This window comes from Aquarana catesbeiana, linkage group LG13, assembly GCF_042186555.1.
Source record: "Aquarana catesbeiana isolate 2022-GZ linkage group LG13, ASM4218655v1, whole genome shotgun sequence".
NCBI lineage: Eukaryota > Metazoa > Chordata > Amphibia > Anura > Ranidae > Aquarana > Aquarana catesbeiana.
This window is the reverse complement of record NC_133336.1, coordinates 144163828-144183836: the sequence shown is the minus strand read 5'-3', so window position 1 is coordinate 144183836 and position 20009 is coordinate 144163828. Positions and strand designations below refer to the sequence as shown.

Here is a 20009-nt window from a genome sequence, read left to right as displayed (position 1 = left end):
ATGGTGGACAAATTTAAGTCAGAGCAATCTAACCAATGCTGATGTAGTTGCGGCCCAATAGGTACATTATCCCATATGTTGTGGTTCTGCCCTAACCTACGCAGCTACTGGAATTCAGTGTTTAAACACATAACAAAGCTGACTGGATTCATAACCAGACCGAACTTCAAGTTGGCAATTCTCAGTATTGGAATAGAAAAATTCCCACCCAGCCTTAAACATGTAGTTATGCACATACTCTTCGCCGCACGGTTGATACTCATGAGAAAATGGAAATCTACCATAGCCCCGAACGTTGGTGAAGTAATTAATCTTACTTCGGAGACATACACCCTAGAACAGGGATATGCAATTATCGGACCTTCCGCTGTTGCAAAACTACAAGTCCCATCATGCCTCTGCCTCTGAGTGTCATGCTTGTGGCTGTCAGAGTCTTGCTATGCCTCATGGGACTTGTAGTTCTGCAACAGCTGGAGGTCCACTAATTGCATATCCCTGCCCTAGAACAAATAATGGCGTACAAACGCAGCTGCCTGGATAAATTCTACAGGCAATGGTCTTCCTGAGAATTTTACAAAGAGACATAAATCAAACCCCATACACATTCTTAATACTTGAGAGCACATTAGTCACAAGTCCTAAACTAAGGTATTTGGGTGTCCTTTTACCCCATCCCATTCACAGTTTTCCCTTATTCTTTATCTTACTACATTCAACTTATTGTTTAAAACAGGTAAATGAGGTAGTTCTAAATGACGCTCACAGATTGATACAAATTCCTTAAAGTTTATGGAACACGTACAAATGTGGAAAAGTGATGAATTTCTCTGTTAAATATGTTCCAACACCTTACCTATGAGTTGTTATATGCAACATCGTTTGCTAAACGCTATATGTTATCCCTTATTCCTATAAGCCAAATAGAAATTATTTGAAATAAAAAAAAGTTTTGCCTGGCAAACCTCAGTTTATGAAATTAGAGAATAGATTTATACATCACGGGCAAACATTTTTTTACTGCATCAGATGGTCGAACATTTCAGGTACCTGTTCATCAATTGCAGCACACAGTTCATAGTGTATTGCCTTATGAGCCGTTAAGGTCTTTTTTATGTGGACTGTACTATCCGCACAATGCCTACCATATTCAGTGAACACCAAAGATTTATAGAACAGGGTAGTGTAAAACACAGTGTGCTCCACCTTTTCGGGATGTGAATGATATGGCGTTTAAGAAGGGCATATTCAAAAGGGCTATACCAGCCTTACATCAAGGAGATCATCTGCCCAGTATTTTAAATGAAACGAAGGAAGAAGAAAAAGGGCATTTAACAATGACCTCCTGGTATATACAGTCTTAGCAAAATGCACATAATAGGGTTGCACTGATACCAGTATGGGTGCCAATACTAAGCATTTGCACGAGTATCGTACTTGTGCAAATGCACCGATACTTTCAGGCTTGATTCTTTGAACTGACAGATGAAATCTAAAAAACTGCAATTATCGGTTTGTTAAGGAGTGAGGCCACCACGTCCTTAACAACCAATGACTTATTCAGCAGTTTTTTTGTATCTTTGTTTCTTCATCTACAGATCAAAGGGATGAACATCGATCTGCAGATGAAGTCAGTTTAAAGCAACCTGTCAAGTAAAAAAAAAACAAAAAAAAAAACAAAAACCTTATTAACCCTTAATTTACTCTAATCAGCCTTAATTAACTCCCTATTCACCTTTAATTATTATTTTGCTGCCATTTTTTTTTCACTTCTATTTTATAAATGATTAACAATTAAAACTATTTTATGTTTGCTTTGTTCCATTAGTATTTTTATACCTTTAGAAAGGATGACATTGGGTTTACATCCACTTTAAAACTACTGCCATAGGGGTTATCTATAAGGATATACATGCCTCCTGCATGTATCTTTACCTGTCAAATGTCTCCCCTCTGTCTGTTATTAGACCCAAAAAACTGCATATTCTGTGGGTGGGTCTGTTGTCTGGAGCTCGGTGGGTGGAGTCGTGATGTCAGTAGACTCCCCGCCCACCTCTACACTCCTTGTCAATATGCATGTTCTCCTGTGTATTTCTAACCCTGAACTTCTGCTGAACTTCTGCTATGATCTCTAACATCCAGTGAAAAGACAGGAAAGTAACCACATGACTTCAGCATGCCAAATCATGCTGAGGTGTAGAACAGCCAATCCTTGCAGAGCTGCTGAAGAAAGGAGTGGGAGGGAATTAAAAAATAATACCTGTGTCTTAGGCTAGTGCACGAGATGTAAATCACCTGTCACTCACAACAAGGGGGAGTATTTGACAAAATTTTTCTCTGAACAATAAAAGAGGATTGCTCAGAGATGGATTAACTCTGTGTGGCAAGACTGGGCTCAAATGATAGGAAATCTTATACTCTACAGTATGATATATATATAAAAAAAAAAATCTCGGGTTTACATCCACTTTAAGGCAGAAGTTCAGTCATCTTTTCAACTTTTCATCTATTAAATCTTCTGCCCTTGTTTTAACGTTGGAGAGTAAAACATTTTTTTTTTGCTGCCAGTAAATACCTTATACAGCCAACTTCCTGTTTCTTGTCTGTTAAAAAGCCTAGGCTTGTGACATCATGCAAAGCTCTCTCACTCTCCTGAGAGTTTGCCAGGAAGGGAAAAGGTTGAGTCATAAGAGGGCCAATCAGAGCTGCAGAGCTCAAGGTGTGCCTCTGTGTGTCTGTAAATCCAGGAAGGGAACAGGCAGCAGCTTCAGCTGCCCACAGTTAAAATGGTTGCAGCCAGACTCAGAGGAGGGAGATTTCTGCAGCATATTTGGCAAGTACAGAATCACAGTATATATAAAATAATATGCAAAGTGGTTGGACGGAAGCTTCAGAATGACAAAGATGTTTTTATTATAAACCATGTGAGCAGACTGCAGTTCCTCTTAAACATATTTTTACACATTTCACATTAAAAAAGCATAACATTTAAAATAAAACAATTTCTTTCATTTGTAAAACATTTTTCAATGCTTTGTACCATTGCTGACAGCTGAAGTGAAAACAAAACAGTTGCGGTAGGTATCGGTGAGTATTAAAAAAAAAAAAAAAAAAAAAAAAAAAGTATCGGTACTCGTAAAAAAAAAAAAAATTGGTATCGGTGCATGCTTAGTACATAACATATTTATATGATTAAAAAAGATTTTTATTACAAATACTTATAAAAGACATATCAGATGGGCAATCACAGGCCCCCATACATAAAAACAGACATAAGTGTAGCAGTCAGACTGTGTGGAGCTCCTTGTCTGACTAGGTACCTGATATGAAGAATCAAATGAATACAATACATATATAATTGCATACATAAAAACAATATAAAAACCCCTTATCCCATGGAAAAAGGGGAAAGAAAAGAGAAAAAACAAAAAAGGGGGGGGGGGGGGGAGGAGCAATAACTTGAGGGCATGTCAAATCCATATAGGGTATGGGGAGACCATTAACAGAGCCTAAAAAACAGCTTGCTACGGCCACCCAGGTGGTCACCTGATAAAGGTGGGCGAGGAGCAGGCCTTGCCATGTCCTCGTAGTGGCGGCAAAAAATGTCCTCCATTGTTGCCATCATAGCAGGACAGCAGACATGACGCAATACTGCATCATTCAAGATGGCCGCTGACCAGAAGTGCGCTCCAAACCAGAACGCAAACAAGACATACATAAAAACCGCCGGCGCACATCAACAGGCGCCACACACACCAAAGTGCACTCGCTGCGTGCACATTCAGTAGGACCATCCAGCATGCCCTGTGCCAATCCATCAGCATAGCATTACATAAATAACAGATCACAATCTGCCAGCCTGCAAGGGGAGTACATTTTGAATAGAACTAATCTGTAGAAAAAAAACAAACAGTATCCAATGGAGACAAAAATGCTACCCCCCCCTTTTTTTTATTATAAATAAATAAAATGTACAGTATCTCACAAAAGTGAGTACACCCCTCACAATTTTTTTAAATATTTTATTACATCTTTTCATGTGACAACACTGAAGAAATTACACTTTGCTACAAGGTAAAGTAGTGAGTGTACAGCTTGTATAACGGGTAAATTTGCTGTCCCCCTCAAAATGACTCAACACACAGCCATTAATATGTAAAGCGCTGGCAACGCGGATAAGTGGATACACCCCTAAGAGAAAATGTCCAAATTGGGACCAATTAGCCATTTTCCCTCCCCGATGTTATGTGACTTGTTAGTGTTACAAGGTCTCAGGTGTGAATGGGGAGCAGGTGTGTTAAATTTGGTGTTATTGCTCTTACTCTCTCATACTGGTCACTGGAAGATCAACATGGCACCTCATGGCAAAGAGCTCTGAGGATCTGAAAAAAAAAAAAAGAATTGTTGCTCTACATAAAGATGGCCTAGGCTATAAGAAGATTGCCAAGACCATACAGCGGTTTAACAGGACAGGTTCCACTCAGAACAGGCCTCGCCATGGTTGACCAAAGAAGTTGAGTGCAAGTGCTTAGCGTCATAGCCAGAGGCTGCCTTTGGGAAATAGACGTTTGAGTGCTGCCATCATTTCTGCAGGGGTTGAAGGGGTGGGCGGTCAGTCTGTCAGTGATCAGACCATACGCCACACACTGCATTAAATTGGTCTGCATGGCTGTCATCCCAGAAGGAAGCCTCTTCTAAAGATGATGCACAAGAAAGCTCACAGTTTGCTGAAGACAAGCAGACTAAGAACATGGATCACTGGAACTATGTCCTGTGGTCTGATGAGACCAAGATAAACTTATTTGGTTCAGATGGTGCCAAGCGTGTGTGGCAGCAACCAGCTGAGTACAAAGACAAGTGTGTCTTGCTTACAGTCAAGCATGGTGGTGGGAGAGTCATGGTCTGGAGCTGCTGGAGTGCTGAAGGCACTGGGGAGCTACAGTTCATTGAGGGAACACACTATTAGATTTTCTGCAGATTTTTGTCTTCAGATTGACCAAAACCATATAATATGAGGTCAAACCTTAAGAGTTTCAATTTGTATGCAATCAGGCAGGCCCTTGCACTTCATGATTTTGGTAAATCTGAAGACAAAAATCTGCAGAAAATCTAATAGTGTGTATGGGGCTTAATCCTAGTTTTAGTTGGATGGTTTTCCTTTTAGTTTAGGCTGGATCCTTTTCCTATGGTCCTTTACATGTCTGCCAGTACACTGGAGATCGTTCGTATATTGAAGTTACATCGTATGATTATTCTGTCACAATTGATATTTCAGAGAATTCTAGTGATGCTTATACAGACCACAATGTGATATGAAAAACAAAAACTCGCCACTGTCCCCATCTACAGCTGGCTATCGCCGTAAGTGGCATTGGAAAAACCCAAGCCTACTTACCAACCAGCTGGCAGACAACCAAATGACCCTGTCTAACAGTATGCGTTAAAAACAGGGGTTTAGTCCACACGCATTTGCAAAAGCATTGGTGTTTTGTATTGGTCCAGCAATGCACCAACACCTTTGCAACCATTGTGCTACATGCTGGGTGTTTGGTGTGCTCCTGTACCATTAAGAAAGGGTGAGCTCCCCTTCAGCCCACCTGCCCTCATCTATTAATCAGAATGCATGTGCCTCCACTGTGGGGACACTCATAGTTTAGTACCAGGGTGCCGTGACGAGGCTCTGTGGCTTACGCATGCGTTTGCAAATGCGTGCGGACTAAATCCTTGTTTTTAACGCATACTGTTAGACAGGTTCACTTGGTTGTCTGCCAGCTGGTTGGTAAGTAGGCTTGGGTTTTTCCTGGGCATTCCCCAGACTTTGTTGTACAGACCACAGTGTGTGCCAGTCTCCCTCAAGACATGTGCCCTGTAAGGCCCCTTTCACACGGGGCGGATCCGCTAGCTCACCGGGGGATCGCTCCATTTGATACCTGCTGAGCAGACGGATGACAGGTCCGTCTCTGCTCACTGCCCCCTGTTCTCTATTGGAAGATCATGCTGTCTGTTTTCATCCGATCCGATGGACGGGTGGCGAACATATCGCCATCCGTCTGTTTTCAGTGGATCTTGTCGGATCGGATGGCAGGCGGGTGTAAGCGGACACATCTTCGCTGACATCAGCCTGCCCATACAAGTCAATGGGTGGCCCGCTCAGATCCACCTGAAAAACAGACAGGTGGATCTTTGCAGGCCGATCGTGTGAAAGGAGCCTTAGAGCTATCTTTCACCATAGGCAATAAAGCGCTACGTAAACTGTTGGCGCTATATAAATACTGTATAATAATAATAATAGGCAATAAATACTGTTTGCTGTAGCTGAGTGTTAGCTGGGATTTGGCTTCAACTTGTTATTGTATTTAAATCTAATAGCATGTTTACCACTACCCTCCCCCCAAGATGGACGATGCTGCTGTCCAAAGGTGCCCCCTGTTCTCATTCACCCAGAGTGGGGGAACTCGAATACAGGTGGTGTGTTACTGGCAAGATCACCAAGTGAAAACAGAGGGGAAAAAGCATAAAGAAGAAAATGAATTCAGCCGCTAGATCAAATAATAATAATATATTCAATTTTTGGTTTTGGGTTTACTACCGCTTCAATATAGGTTGAAGTTCCAAGCCTGGGCCCAGGCAGGTCTGACTCACATATGTGACTTAATCAGTGGCGATACTATAAAACCATTTCCAGCTATACAAGCGCAGGCACATCTTCCACCCAGAGAGTGCTTCCGTTACCTCCAAATTGCACACTTCGCTCAAACAACTATAAGATCTAGCTCTGGGCTAGACACTCTAACTGAGTTTGAGAAAATATGTGACTCGGACCCGCATGCCCCAGGTATTATTTCTCGCCTTTATACCCATCTCACGTCGCCACCATCAAACCTCCCCACCTATGCACAGCAATGGTCTAGAGACTTAAATATTGATCTAGAGGCGGATGACTGGACGTCCATTTGGACTAACACAAAAAATTCATCCCAAAATGTTGTTGCCTCTGAAGCAAACTACAAGGTGCTAATACGATGGTACCTGGTCCCAACCAGAATCGCCAAATTCCTACCCGAGTATCCCCCGACCTGTTTTAGGGGTTGCAAGGACAAAAGGAACACACATTCACATATGGTGGACATGCCCACTGGTGCAGTGTTTCTGGGCAACAATATTCCGGATGGCCTCTACTCTCCACCAAATTACTCTAGTTCCTAACCCAACTATAGCTCCACTCAACCTTATTCCGCAGGACTACACCAGAGCACAACACCGTCTCCCCCTCCACCTATTTACCGCAGCCAAGCAAACGATCGCTAAGGCCTGGAAGACACCCACACTTAGTATAACTGAAACGAAAAATAGGATTACTCAGGCAATGATACATAGCAAAATTGAAGCGACGATCCTGGATAAGGTCCCCCAGCACTTCAGAACCTGGCAGCCATGGGTAGAACATTTTTTGCCCACTGATATAGACAAACGCCTCTTAGAATCCTAAGATAGCTCTAATAACCATCTATGATTTTTGAAATTAAACCTGTGCCCGTGCGACCCGACTGACCCACCCCCCCCCCCTCAGCTATTCCTCACTTCTACCTTTCTGTTCTCCTCTACTCTGCTCTCTTTTCTTCCCCTCTATTCCCCCCTTTACTTACCTTCGATAACTATTGGTGTTGTACTCTGTTTTTTTTTTTTTTTTAGATGGTCTCGGCTGCTCTTATACCCGAGTCCAAAAGAATAACCTCCAGCAGCACACTAACTAAATTAGGGACCTTGCTCCCTCTTAATGATAGTATTTTCGGCTATTACTGAACCCTGAATTACTTGACAGAGTATCCATTGTTTGTAAGCTTTCTTTTTCCTTATATCATCATTATATTGTTTTGTCAAGATGCGCATTGTTTAATATGTACGCAATACCTTGTACTGAAATGCTTGTAACAGATGCTTGTTAACTACCAATAAAAATATTTGAAAAGATAATACAGGTTGAAGTCCAGCTACGTTATTTATCACATTGATCCCTTTTAAATAGGGTTGTCCTGATACCGATACTACTAGTATCGGTACAGATACCGAGCATCAAATGCTTTGATGCTTGACCCAATACCTGGGCAGTCAGAGGTGATCGGTGCAGCGGTGGGGGGAGTTACAAGCACTGATCCCCCTGTATAGATTTTAATAAATCACCTGTCCTCCTCCGTGCTCCCCTATGCTCCTGTCCCCCCCCCCCGTGCTGCTGTCCCCCCTACGCCCCCCTCGGCGCTCCTCTGCCTCCTTTGTCCTCGTTATGTCAGGATGGATAGCGGTGGAAGGAGCCGGTGTCAGTGATCACTGACTCTGTCCATTCATAACTGAGCACTGTAAACTGTGTTTACAATGCTTCAGTTTATAAATGGAGAGGAGCCTCTGTCGCCTCTCCATTCATTTTCAGTGCACCTGAGGCTGCAGAGAAAGGGACTGGGAAATCTGTGTCCTTAGTCCCTTTCCCTGTCACAAAGAGGAGATTTCAGGGGGTCTAAACAGACCCCTGATATCGCACCAAAGCCCCCCAATAGAGCTACAAAAAAAAAAAAATTGTAATAAACCCTAATAATCGTCCACTTTTTTGTAAAAAAAGTGTAAAACAAAAAATTAATTGAAATTGTAAAAAATAAAAATTGTAAAAAAAAAAAAAAACAAAAAAAAAAAAAAAACTACTGACATAAAAAAAAGCATCGGTAATCGGTATCGGCGAGTACTTGGGAAAAAAAAGTATCGGTACTCTTACTCGGTCTTAAAAAAGTGGTATCGGGACAACCCTATTTTTAAATAGTATGTAAATATGTATGTAAATAGTAGCATTTTAGCCACAATTCATACCCTTAAGTGCCGGTTCACACAGGGGCGGCACGACTTGCAGGTCGCCTCACAGAGGCGAGCTGCACACGACTTCAGCCGCGACTTGCAAAACAACTTCTGTATAGAAGGCAATGCAAGTCGCCTGAAGTCGCCCCCAAAATACTACAGGAACCTTTTTCTAAGTTGGAGCGACTTGTGTCGCTCCTATTAGAACGGTTCCGTAGTACAGAACGGGACGCGACTTGTCAGGTGGCTAGGTCGCCTGACAAGTTGCCCCTGTGTGAACCGGCACTAAGGGTTAATTTGCCAATTCTGCGATTTGTTATATACACGACTGCCTCAAAGTATTGCCCATGACTTGAAAAAAGGGGAACACTCAAAAGGATGCTAGGCTACCTGCTACTGTGGTCAGCAGCTCTCACTCCTCTCCCGATATCTGCTGCTCGTGTCTTCCCATAGCCACGAGTGCGGCTGGTTCTCCCTCACACCTGGGTTGTACGGACTGACGCTCAGCAAACTGCATTTCTACTGCTCAGCTATAGCCGAGGCCACACAGAGCAATCCGCATTCCCCTGTGAAAGAGGAGAAACTGACAGGCGCGGAAGCACCAGTTCTCTTACCTCCTGAAACTGCTGATCCATTCTGAGAGTAGGACGCCGATCCATTCTGAGGGTGACCCCATCCTATTGGATTTTGTCCTCTGTTGATATGCCTGTTTAAATACACACTAAATTGGAGTTTGATAATTTTTATCTTTTAAATCAATAATAAAAAGATTAATTGGAGGTCACCCTCCAAAAGTCAGAGGCATTATCCACTTGCCTACTGGACACTTTCACCCCCTTCCTGCCCAGGCCAATTTTCAGCTTTCAGTGCTGTCACACTTTGAATGAATATTGTGCAGTCATGCAACACTGTACATGAAATTTTTTTTTTAATTTTTTTTTCCACACAAATAGAGCTTTCTTTTTGTAATATTTAATCACCACTAGTTTTTTTATATTTTTATAAACAAAACAAAAAAAAAAAAAAAAAAAGTTATAATATTTTGCAAATAAGTAATTTTTCTCCTTTACTGATGTGTGCTGATGAGGCTGCACTGATAGGCAGCACTGATTGCCCCGATTATCGGTGTAGATGTCCCGTCACACTTGCCAGTTGATGGCTCTCCTCTCTTCAAGCTGTGACAGCGCATGAGGAAAGGAATGCACATAACTGGCAAGCTTGTTTACATGTGATCAGCTGTGATGTGTCACATGGTAAAGGACCACTGTGATTGGCCCTTTACCCTGATCTGTGATCAGCTGTGTCCGAAAAACATAGCAATCACAGAGCGTGCCAGATGAGCATCGCAGAGAGTGCGGTTCTGGGAGGATGTCAATAGACGCCCTCCCAGAACTGGATGGCTGTGCTGTTGCCATCATTCAGAGATAGCACAGTCAAGAAGTGGTTAAACATTAATCTACCTAATGCTATAATGCAAGCCCTGCACCCTACTTTTCCATTTCGATGGCCCACTCATGCCCTAAGATATCTTGGCACTTACATCTCTGTGGATCTAAGACATTAAAACTTTATATTTTCCAGATTCTGCAAATGATCCAGAAAGATCTGCTTTTGTGAAACACGTTAGCCTTGTCCTGGTTTGGGCGCTGTAAAGTTTAAAAAATTAATGTGATGCCCAGACTCCTATATATGCGTCAAACTCTTCCGATGCATCTCCCCCAAACTTATTTTTGCTTGCTCTAGGTTGAGTTTACCTGGTTTTGTTTGGCAGGGCAAACTGCCACACATTAGTAGGAACATGTTGACAAGCTCAAAAGACAGAGGAGAACTAGGCTCACCAGACCCAGCCAGATACTACATGGCCTCTCATACGATAAAAAAGTAATTGATTGGCACAAGCACGGGGTCTTTAAGGTATGCCTTTCCCTGGAACACGACAACTCACCGGTCTCCGACAGGACTTCCCTGGTCTGGTCAAATCACTACTCTTTCTCTTCAGAAGCACCTGCTAATAGGAGCCATGTTGCGCAAAATGACCAGATATTGTACCTTGGTGGGCTATCGCAGCTGCCCTTCGCCTCTTACCCCATATTGAGTCACCTACAGTTCCTCCCCGGATGGTTGGACAACATTTTTCTAGCCTGGGCAGCCAACGGCCTGACCAGAGCAAGAGACTTTCTGACCAGTACAGAGTGGTGTGACTTCTCACCTTTCCTTGTTACGGGAGGTTCTGATATTGGGCTGCTAGTGACGACAGCTGTCTCACTTTTTGCGCTCCCTCCCCGCACTGTAACAGTTCCTCTGGGACTTAATGCCCTTTGAAAGGACATGTATGAACAGAGGCTCGATACGGCAATAAGCTGCTGAACACTCATTCCCGAAGAGATCCGGTGTTTCTTCATAAATGGGAGACTGATATAGGGATTACGTTTTTGAAGAAACAAAAAGAGCACATCTTGGTTTTTGCCCGCAAGGCATTAGTATGTAACAAATATCAAGAAATCTCTTATAAGATAGTTACCAGCTGGTACAGAACGCCAGACCAGATAGGTTGGCGCTGTGGTACAAGTACAGGTACTTTCTTGCATGTCTTTTGGGATTGCCCAGTCCTACATACCTTCATGGAGATCGTATGCCACGCCACAGGCTTCTCCCTAGTGGATAATCCAACAGCCATCTTTCTTCATTTTTGCTCTTTCAGCTGCTAAGAAATGGTTCTATTGGAATGATTTTAAAATATCCTACTGCATACAATCAATGGTTATGAGGAACTGCTCTCCTTATGAGCAGAGAGCAGCCCACATATCTTTTTGTGTTGTAAATGAGGCGGGGGCCCAGTGGGACGGTGGGATTGCACTTCACACCATTTCACTACCTGCAGGTAGAGGGTACTGGACCAGAATCCTTACCCCCTCTCTTTTCTTTCTCCCCCTTGGTTTATGCAAATGTTATAGTGTCTACAAATTATGGGATATATTTCTGGAATTTTTATTTTTATACTATTAATGGCGACGATCAGCAACTTATAGCAGGACTGCGATATTGCTGCAGACAATCAAAAACTGACATTTTTGACACTTTTGCAGGAACCAGTGACACTAATACAGTGATCAGTGCTAAAAATATGCACTGTCACTGTACTAATGACACTTGCTGGGAAGGGGTTAAACATCTAGGGTGATCAAAGGGTTAACTGTGTGCCTAGCCAGTGGTATCTGTGTACTGTGTGTGGTGCTTTTACTAAGGGAGGAGATTGATCTTGTTCCCCGCTATGCAGGAACACAAAATACATTAATTTACCCCTGTCAGAACTGAGATCTGCCTTGTTTACATAGGCAGATCCCAGTTCTGTGTGTATTACGGACGATCGACGGGTGCTGGCGGACATCTAGTGCCTGGCAGATCGGCTTCTGCTGTGAATAATCACAGCAAAAAAGCAGCCTGCCAGGGGGGTGCAGGCCTCCTGCAGGCGAAGTGCAGAATCATGTATATGTTGTATACGTGATTCTGCACAGGAGAACTGCCCTGTAACAAAAAAAAAAAAAGCTATGGGGCAGTCTTAAAGTGGTTAACATCTGGATTGGATGCTAGTTCTTTATTGGCCATCTTCGTGGGAACAGTGTGTCATTCCTGATGGACAAGATTAGGGGTCTTCAAACGATGGCCCTCCAGTTGTTCAGGAACTACAATTCCCATCATGCCTAGTCATGTCTGCGAATGTCAGAGTTTTACAATGCCTCATGGGATATGTAGTTTCGCAATAGCTGGAGAACTGTAGTTTGAAGATTCCTGGACTAGATCAATGAGCTCAGGATTATATCCCTTGTTTGGGAAGCTGTCATTAACCACTTGCCGACCGTTGCACGCCAATATACGTCGGCAATAATGGCAGCAGTGGGCAAATGGGCGTACCTGTATGTCCCCTTTAAGAATCGGGGCTAGCAGGCCCACGGGACTCGATGTCAGCCGGTCTCCCGGCGATCGTGTCACGGAGCCACAGAACGGGGAATTGCCTATGTAAGCAAGGCATTTCCCCGTTCTGCCTTACGTCATGACAGAGATCACTGCTCCCGATGGCCCGATCGCTGTCATGTGAGTTGAAGCCCACCCCCCCCACTGTTAGAATCACCCCCTAGGACACACTTAACCCCTTCATCGCCTCCTAGTGGTTAACCCCTTCCCCGCCCGTGTCATTTACACAGTAATCAGTGCATTTTTATAGCACTGATCGATGTATAAAATGACAATGGTCCCAAAATAGTGTCAAAAGTGTCCGATGTGTCCGCCATAATGTCGCAGTCCCGAAAAAAAAAAAAATCGCAGATCGCCGCCATTACTAAAAAAAAAAAAAAATAATAATAATAATAATAATAATAATAAAAATGCCATAAAACTATCCTCTATTTCGTAGACTCTATAAAAAATTTGCGCAAACCAATCAATGTATGCTCATTGCGATTTTTTTACCAAAAATATGTAGAAGAATACATATCAGCCTAATCGGAGGAAAAAAATAGTTTTTTTTATATATTTTTGGGGGATATTTATTATAGCAAAAAGTAAAAAATAGCCTACGTTAGACTTACTAACGTAATGGTATTTACTACTAACCTTCCCGGCGGCACACCTGAGAGATGAGGACTTCTCTCTACAGGAAACACAATCACTTGACAGCTTGTTATACCCTTCCCCTTGATCCACAGTATGTAATAAAGTAATCCTGAACTGGTTCACAAGGAGCATTGCTCTACACAGGTAGTTACCACCTACCGTTTAGCTTATCTTTCCCTCCACATAGGGCGGGAAGTAGGCCTGCCATCCTGGAAGGTTCGTAGAAATACCGTTACCGGTAAGTCTAGCGTAGGTTTCCTCGTTAAATCCCATGGAGGAACACTACTCTTGGCTACAGGGGAAATCCTATCCCTGGCCCAACAGAAAACGTTTGATAAGGTTTTCTTTTGCTAACCTTATATTGAGGTAGACAGAGAGGGCTGCTATCTGAACCCGAAGGGTGCTGACCGCTAGGCCTAGGTCTACTCCATCCTGGAGAAACTCCAAGATAACTGGAACAGTGGTGGAGGTTAGCTGCCTTTCTTTACCCCAGGAACAAAAGGTCTTCCACACTTTAGAATAAATCTTTTTAGTCACTGATTTTCTACTCAGGAGGAGGGTATTTATTACTCTCTCTGAGCAGCCCTTGTTTTCTAGGATCTGGCGCTCACTAACCAGGCCGTCAGCTGAAAAAATTCCGGCCTTGGGTGAAGTACTGGACCTTGCCTGAGAATGTCCGGCCTGTTCGGGAGCTTCAGTGGCTCTGTCACGGTTTGCGAACCAAGCTCTCCTCGGCCACCAGGGTGCTATCAGAAGGAGCTGGCCGGGGGACTGGCTGAGTTTCTGAAGAACTCGTGGAATCAGTGCTAGTGGCGGTAAGGTGTATGCCAGTTTGTAATGCCAGGTCTGAGTCAGTGCTTCTAGTCCCTCTGACTCCCTTTCTTTGGAAATCGAGAAATAACTCTTTACCTTCCTGTTTTGCCGATTGGCGAACAGGTCTATCTCTGGATTTCCGAAGCATTGCACCAGGGTTGGAAATACCTCGGGGTTTAGTTCCCATTCCCCTTGTCTTATCGGCTGACGGCTTAGGAAGTCTGCCTCTATATTGCTTGTCCCTTTTATGTGGACAGCCGAGATGGAGAGAATCCTTCTTTCGGCCCACCTCAGGATCTGCTTGGACAGTTCTAGCGGGAGTTTGGATCTGGTGCCTCCCTGGTGACTCAAGTATGCTACTACCTTGGCGTTGTCGGAGCTCACTTGAACCTCCTTGCCCCTGATGCTCTTTTGAAAGGCTTTTAGGGCTTCCCCCACTGCTTTGAGCTCCCTGTAGTTGGATGACATCCGACCTAGCGAGCTGTTCTATTGACCTTGGGCTTTCTCTTTTTTCAGATGGGCCCCCCACCCCCAGGAATTGGCATCGGCTCTCCACGCTTCTCTGGCATTTTCTAGTACTTCCAGGTTGCGCTGTTACTCCGGCACCGCCCACTTCCTGTGATGCGGCCGTGCCTCAGAGTGAGGCTTGGAAGGCAGCAATTCCTGAAACTTTTTAGGCAATGAAGGAGAGCAGATGACGGTGGTAATTCAAACAGTCCCAGCGATGGCACGCACTCCCTGCAGCCAGAGCGCTGGTGCTAACTTGGGGGCGACCCATCAGAAAGGACAAGCCTGCAGGTTAGTTCAGCCCTCCCCTGCTAACCTAAAACCTGTCTCAACAGGGGACCATCAGACCCTCCCCGGTCATTCGGTCTTTAACAAAACAAACATGCTGCTGTGTTTGGCAAAAACACAATCAATACTGAGGATCAAGGGGAAGGGTGGGGACTTATAACAAGCTGTCAAGTGATTGTGTTTCCTGTAGGGAGAAGCCCTCATCTCTCAGGTGTGCCATCCTGGAAGGTGATAGGAGAAATTGCGTTTTTTGTAAAATTGTCGCGCTTTGTTTATAGCGCAGAAAAAAAAACCACAGAGGTGATCAAATACCACCAAAAGAAAGCTCTATTTGTGGGGGAAAAAAAAGACGTCAATTTTGTTTGGGTGCAACATCCGTGCAATTGTCAGTTAAAGGGACGCAGTGCCGAATTGCAAAAAGTGCTCTTGTCAGGAAGGGGGTAAAATCTTCCGGGGCTGAAGCGGCTAAAAGTGTTTGTTGCAAAAATGTCAGCCGAGAAGAGGAGGGGAGGGGAGGAGTCCGGCATGCAGTCACATGAGCGCTGAATGGCGCTCTGAAGCAAGCTATTATACCACATATTTTTAGAAATGACATGCACTGGGGAGCTTACTATTCTATATCAGAGAACTATATAAAATAAAAACTGTTTTTTTAGAGCAGGAGTTGAGGATCGGGAAGCTGTCAGGCAGAGAGGGAAGGGGGGGAGAGAAGGAGGAGGAAAGAGAGCACACAGGAGACACAGAGCAGGCTGCGGATGACGGGTACAAGTACGCTGACTCCAGTGTCAGAGCTACGCAGCCCTGATAGATCGGAGTCAGAGCGGAAAGGGGAGGGTAGAAACTGGCAGGATCAGCGACAATTCCTTGTGCCCGCCCCAAAATCACCCCAAATATGACAAGAACTATAACATTAGGCCACTGATCAAGTATTTTAACTAAAAAAAATCTGAAATGTATAGTCCTGACAAGCATATCTGCGTTGAGGAGTCCCTCATCCATTTTACCGGCAGGCTGGGCATCAAACAATATATCTAAAACATGCCAGGTATGGAGTGAAGTTATACAAACTTAGTGAGAGGGCCATATGGTACATGCATAGATTTTGGATTTATGAAGGAATAGACAGCCAGCTGGAGCCCCCTGGATGGATGTCCAACTTATATGGGGAGCAGTGAAAACAATTGTGTGGGAACTTGCATCACTCCTATTCCAACAAGGGTACCACCTCTACATGGACAACTTTTTCACTAGACTGCCTCTTTTCCGCCACCTTTATCTCCAACAAACCGTAGCCTTTGCTACTGTTTGATTCAATCAAAAGGGCTTCCAATAACAAATAGTTGCCACCAAGCTGAAAAGGGGGGAATCAACCAGTTTGTGGAAAGAAGAAATTTTGGCTCTTAAAAATGGAGGAACAAGATTAATCCATAGGTACAAAAGGTTTCCATATACCTTTTCCAATTGGCCATATACAACTCCTACATAGTTACCTCATTGGTAGGGTTGAATATAGACACCAGTCGATCCAGTTCAACCTGGGTGGGTGCGTGTTTAATTCAATACCATTTTGCATATCCCTATTCATGGTATTCGCTAAGATACCCATGTTTTACTTTTAAATTATTGACATACCCCGCTGACACCAATTGTCGAACGGAGTTTTACACCCTAAGGCTCGATTCACACTAATGCCTTTTTTGATGCATTTTGCACTTTGCAGAAATGCAGGGAATTTTTTTAACATGGGTTTCTATGGAACATGTTCCCATCATTGCATTTTTATGCCTCTGCGTTTTTGGAAAGGGTCGGGGACCTTTTTTCCCGCAAAATGCAGCATTTTGCTTGTAATAGAATTCAATGGACCAGCATCCAAAAAGCAAGTACCGCGTTTTTTTCCGCGATTTGCACCCCCACCCCAAAGCACCTTGCCCCCATGTTGATGGGGACAAGGGCCTCTTACCGACAACCCTTGCCCGGTGGTTGTCGGGGTTTGCGAGCGGGGGGCTTATCGGAATCTGGAAGCCCCCTTCAACAAGGGGGCCCCCAGATCCCGGCCCCCCTCCCATGTGAATGAGTATGGGGTACATTATACCCCTACACATTCACCTGGAATAAAAGTAGTGTAGTGTTAAATACAGTAGACAATTTTTGACAAGCCTTTTATTAAAAATCTTCTTCCTCCGCTTCTTTCTCCGGTCTTCCTCCATCTTCATCCTCTGGTCTTCTCCCCTGCTTCTTCTTCCGCTCTTCTTCTGTCTTCTTTGTCCAGTGTTCTTCTTCCTCGGTCGCCGCTCCCGCCGATGACCCTCCTCCGATGCTGCGTCCCGCTGATCTGTCGGCGCCGATGTCCTGCATTTCTTAAATAATGATGGGGGCGTGGCAATCGGATTACGTCATCTGAAGGCCACACCCCCTTGTGAGGTCACGGACCCATCATGCCCCGGGCTGTGATGTCATAAGAGGGCAGGGTCACTGGATGACATTAGCCGGTGACCCCGTCCTATGCCTATATTGTTGTTGTGCACCGCGCACGCGGCATTACAGCGGGAGAGAGTGTTGAGTCAACATCGGAAGAAGAGAAGAGGGTAGAAGACAACGGAGAAGACCGGGCAAAAGCTAGCAAAAAAGAACAGGCAAAAGAGCAGAAGAACCCGGCAGAAGGCACCAGACAGCGGAAGAACCGGAGAGGAGAGTGGAGAAGTCGGAAGAGACCCCCGGAGCTGCCTAATAAAAGACTTGTCAAAAAAACTGTCTACTGTATTTTAACACTACACTACTTTTTTCCAGGTGAATGGGTAGGAGTACAATGTACCCTATACTCATTCACAGAGGGGGGGGGGCGGGATCTGGGGGCCCCCCTTGTTAAAGGGGACTTCCAGATTCCAATAAGCCCCCTGCCCGCAAACCCCAACAACCACCGGGCAAGGGTTGTCGGGAAGAGGCCCTTGTCCCCATCAACATGGGGGCAAGGTGCTTTGGGGTGGGGGGCGCAGAGCCCCCCTGCCCCAAAGCACCCATCCCCCCATGTTGAGGGCATGCAGCCTGGTATGCTTCAGGAGGGGGGAGGCCGCTCGCTCGTCCCCTCCCTTTCCTGGCCTGCCGGGCTGCATGCTCGGATAAGGGACTGCTATGGATTTTGGGGGGACCCTCACGCCATTTTTTTTTTAAATTTTGGCATGGGGGTCCCCCCGAATCCATACTAGACCCAAGGGCCTGGTATGGACCTGGGGGGGTCACGCCGTTTTTTCTCTCGATTTTTTTTTAGCAGGCAATTCTTTTTTTATACATTGAGCGGGAAGCCCGCTGCCAACTGATGACTCATCGGTTGTTAAGGAAGCGGCAGCCCCCTCCTTCCCGGCCCCCTCCTTAGCAACCGGCTAAATACAGTGCAAAAAAACCCCCGCAAATTGCGGTAAAACCGCGTGTCAAAAAACGCGACAAGCACCACAAAAAGCACTGTACAAACGCTCAAAAGCAACATGCATAGATGTGAATCGAGCCTTAGAATATCCAATCACACCACATCCAGGCAGCCAAAAAATAAATTATTCACATTGCTAGAATTATAATAGCGATATACAAATATCTCAATGATATCTCCTCCTAAAGAAGAACTGCAGTCTGCCCACATAATTTGTAATAAACATATTTGCTTTTCGGAAGCTTCCCTCCAACCACCTTGAATATTTTTTTTTTTTATATACTGTGATTCTGTACTTGCCAAATATGCTGCAGAAATCTCCCTGCACTGAGTCTGGCTGCAACCATTTTAACTGTGGGCAGCTGAAGCGGCTGCCAGTTCACTTCCTGGATTTACACAGAGGCACACCTCCAGCTCTGATTGGCCCTCTTATGACTCACCCCCACTCCCTTCCTGGCAAACTCTGACGAGAGAGGGAGAGAGGGAGAGAGGGAGAGAGGGAGAGAGGGAGAGAGGGAGAGAGGGAGAGAGGGAGAGAGGGAGAGAGGGAGAGAGGGAGAGAGGGAGAGAGGGAGAGAGGGAGAGAGGGAGAGAGATGTGCAGGAGGTCATAAGCCTAGGCTTTTTACGGGGAGAAAAAGGAAGAAATGGGAAGTGGGCTGTATAAGGTATTTAATGGCAAACAAAAAAAAAATTGACAGTTACTTACCGGTAACTGTTTTTCTAGGATATCTTCCAGGACGGCACACCTGAGAGATGAGAGGCTCCTACCTACAGGAAACACAATCAATCGACAGCTGTTTTAAGTCCCCACCCTTCCCCTTGATCCTCAGTTTGTAGAGAAGTAACTCCTGAACCTGGTTCACAAGGGAAATCATTCCTCATAGGTACTCACCTTCTAGTGTTCTACCATTTTCCCTCCTCCAACGGCGGGAAGTGGGCCTGCCGTCCTGGAAGATATCCTAGAAAAACAGTTACCGGTAAGTAACTGTCAATTTTCTCTTAGTCATCTTCCAGGACGGCACACCTGAGAGGATAATCAAGTACCTCAGGCCTACCTTAGGGTGGGACCACTGCAAGACCCTCTTGGCGGACCTTGGTTCTGCAGTGAGTTTTACCTCCACTCCCTATGCTTGATGAAGGTATTATAGCTGGATCATGCGGCTGGTCTGCAGGTCTACTCCACCGATGTCCCTGCCTTCTCCGCTTCGGATGCAGGATCTAGGTGGAGTGGGCTCTTAAAGATGGAATCAGAAAACATGTTAAACTTGTAGGTTAGCAATGTTGCCTGTCTCACACATCTAACAACCATGGCCTATTGTGCCTGTAGGTGCTACTTAGAACCCCTAAAGATTAATCAGAGACCTGTGTTGTAAGACAAGGACACTACATTAATCACTAAGAGGGCCTGTCTTAACACTACCCTGTTCAGGGAATTAAAACTGCAAAAAAAGGTGGGCCCCTAACAGACAACCTTTTTTGTTCATTTTTATCTTTACATCAGCAAAGACTAAAGGGAAGCCTACTTAAGGGTA

General features: G+C 44.7%; 1 long non-coding RNA gene across 6 annotated transcripts in view; it reads right to left on the bottom strand.

Moving 5' to 3' along the window:
* Positions 1–20009, bottom strand: part of LOC141117248 (uncharacterized) — a 429977-nt gene that overhangs the window by 383648 nt on the left and 26320 nt on the right. The window contains exon 2 of one of the 6 annotated variants that reach the window (XR_012237130.1): positions 9450–9541. The exons of the other annotated variants lie outside the window; for them this stretch is intronic. This is a non-coding gene — a long non-coding RNA (uncharacterized lncRNA). The remainder of the gene's footprint in view (positions 1–9449; positions 9542–20009) is intronic. 6 annotated transcript variants of the gene reach the window in all.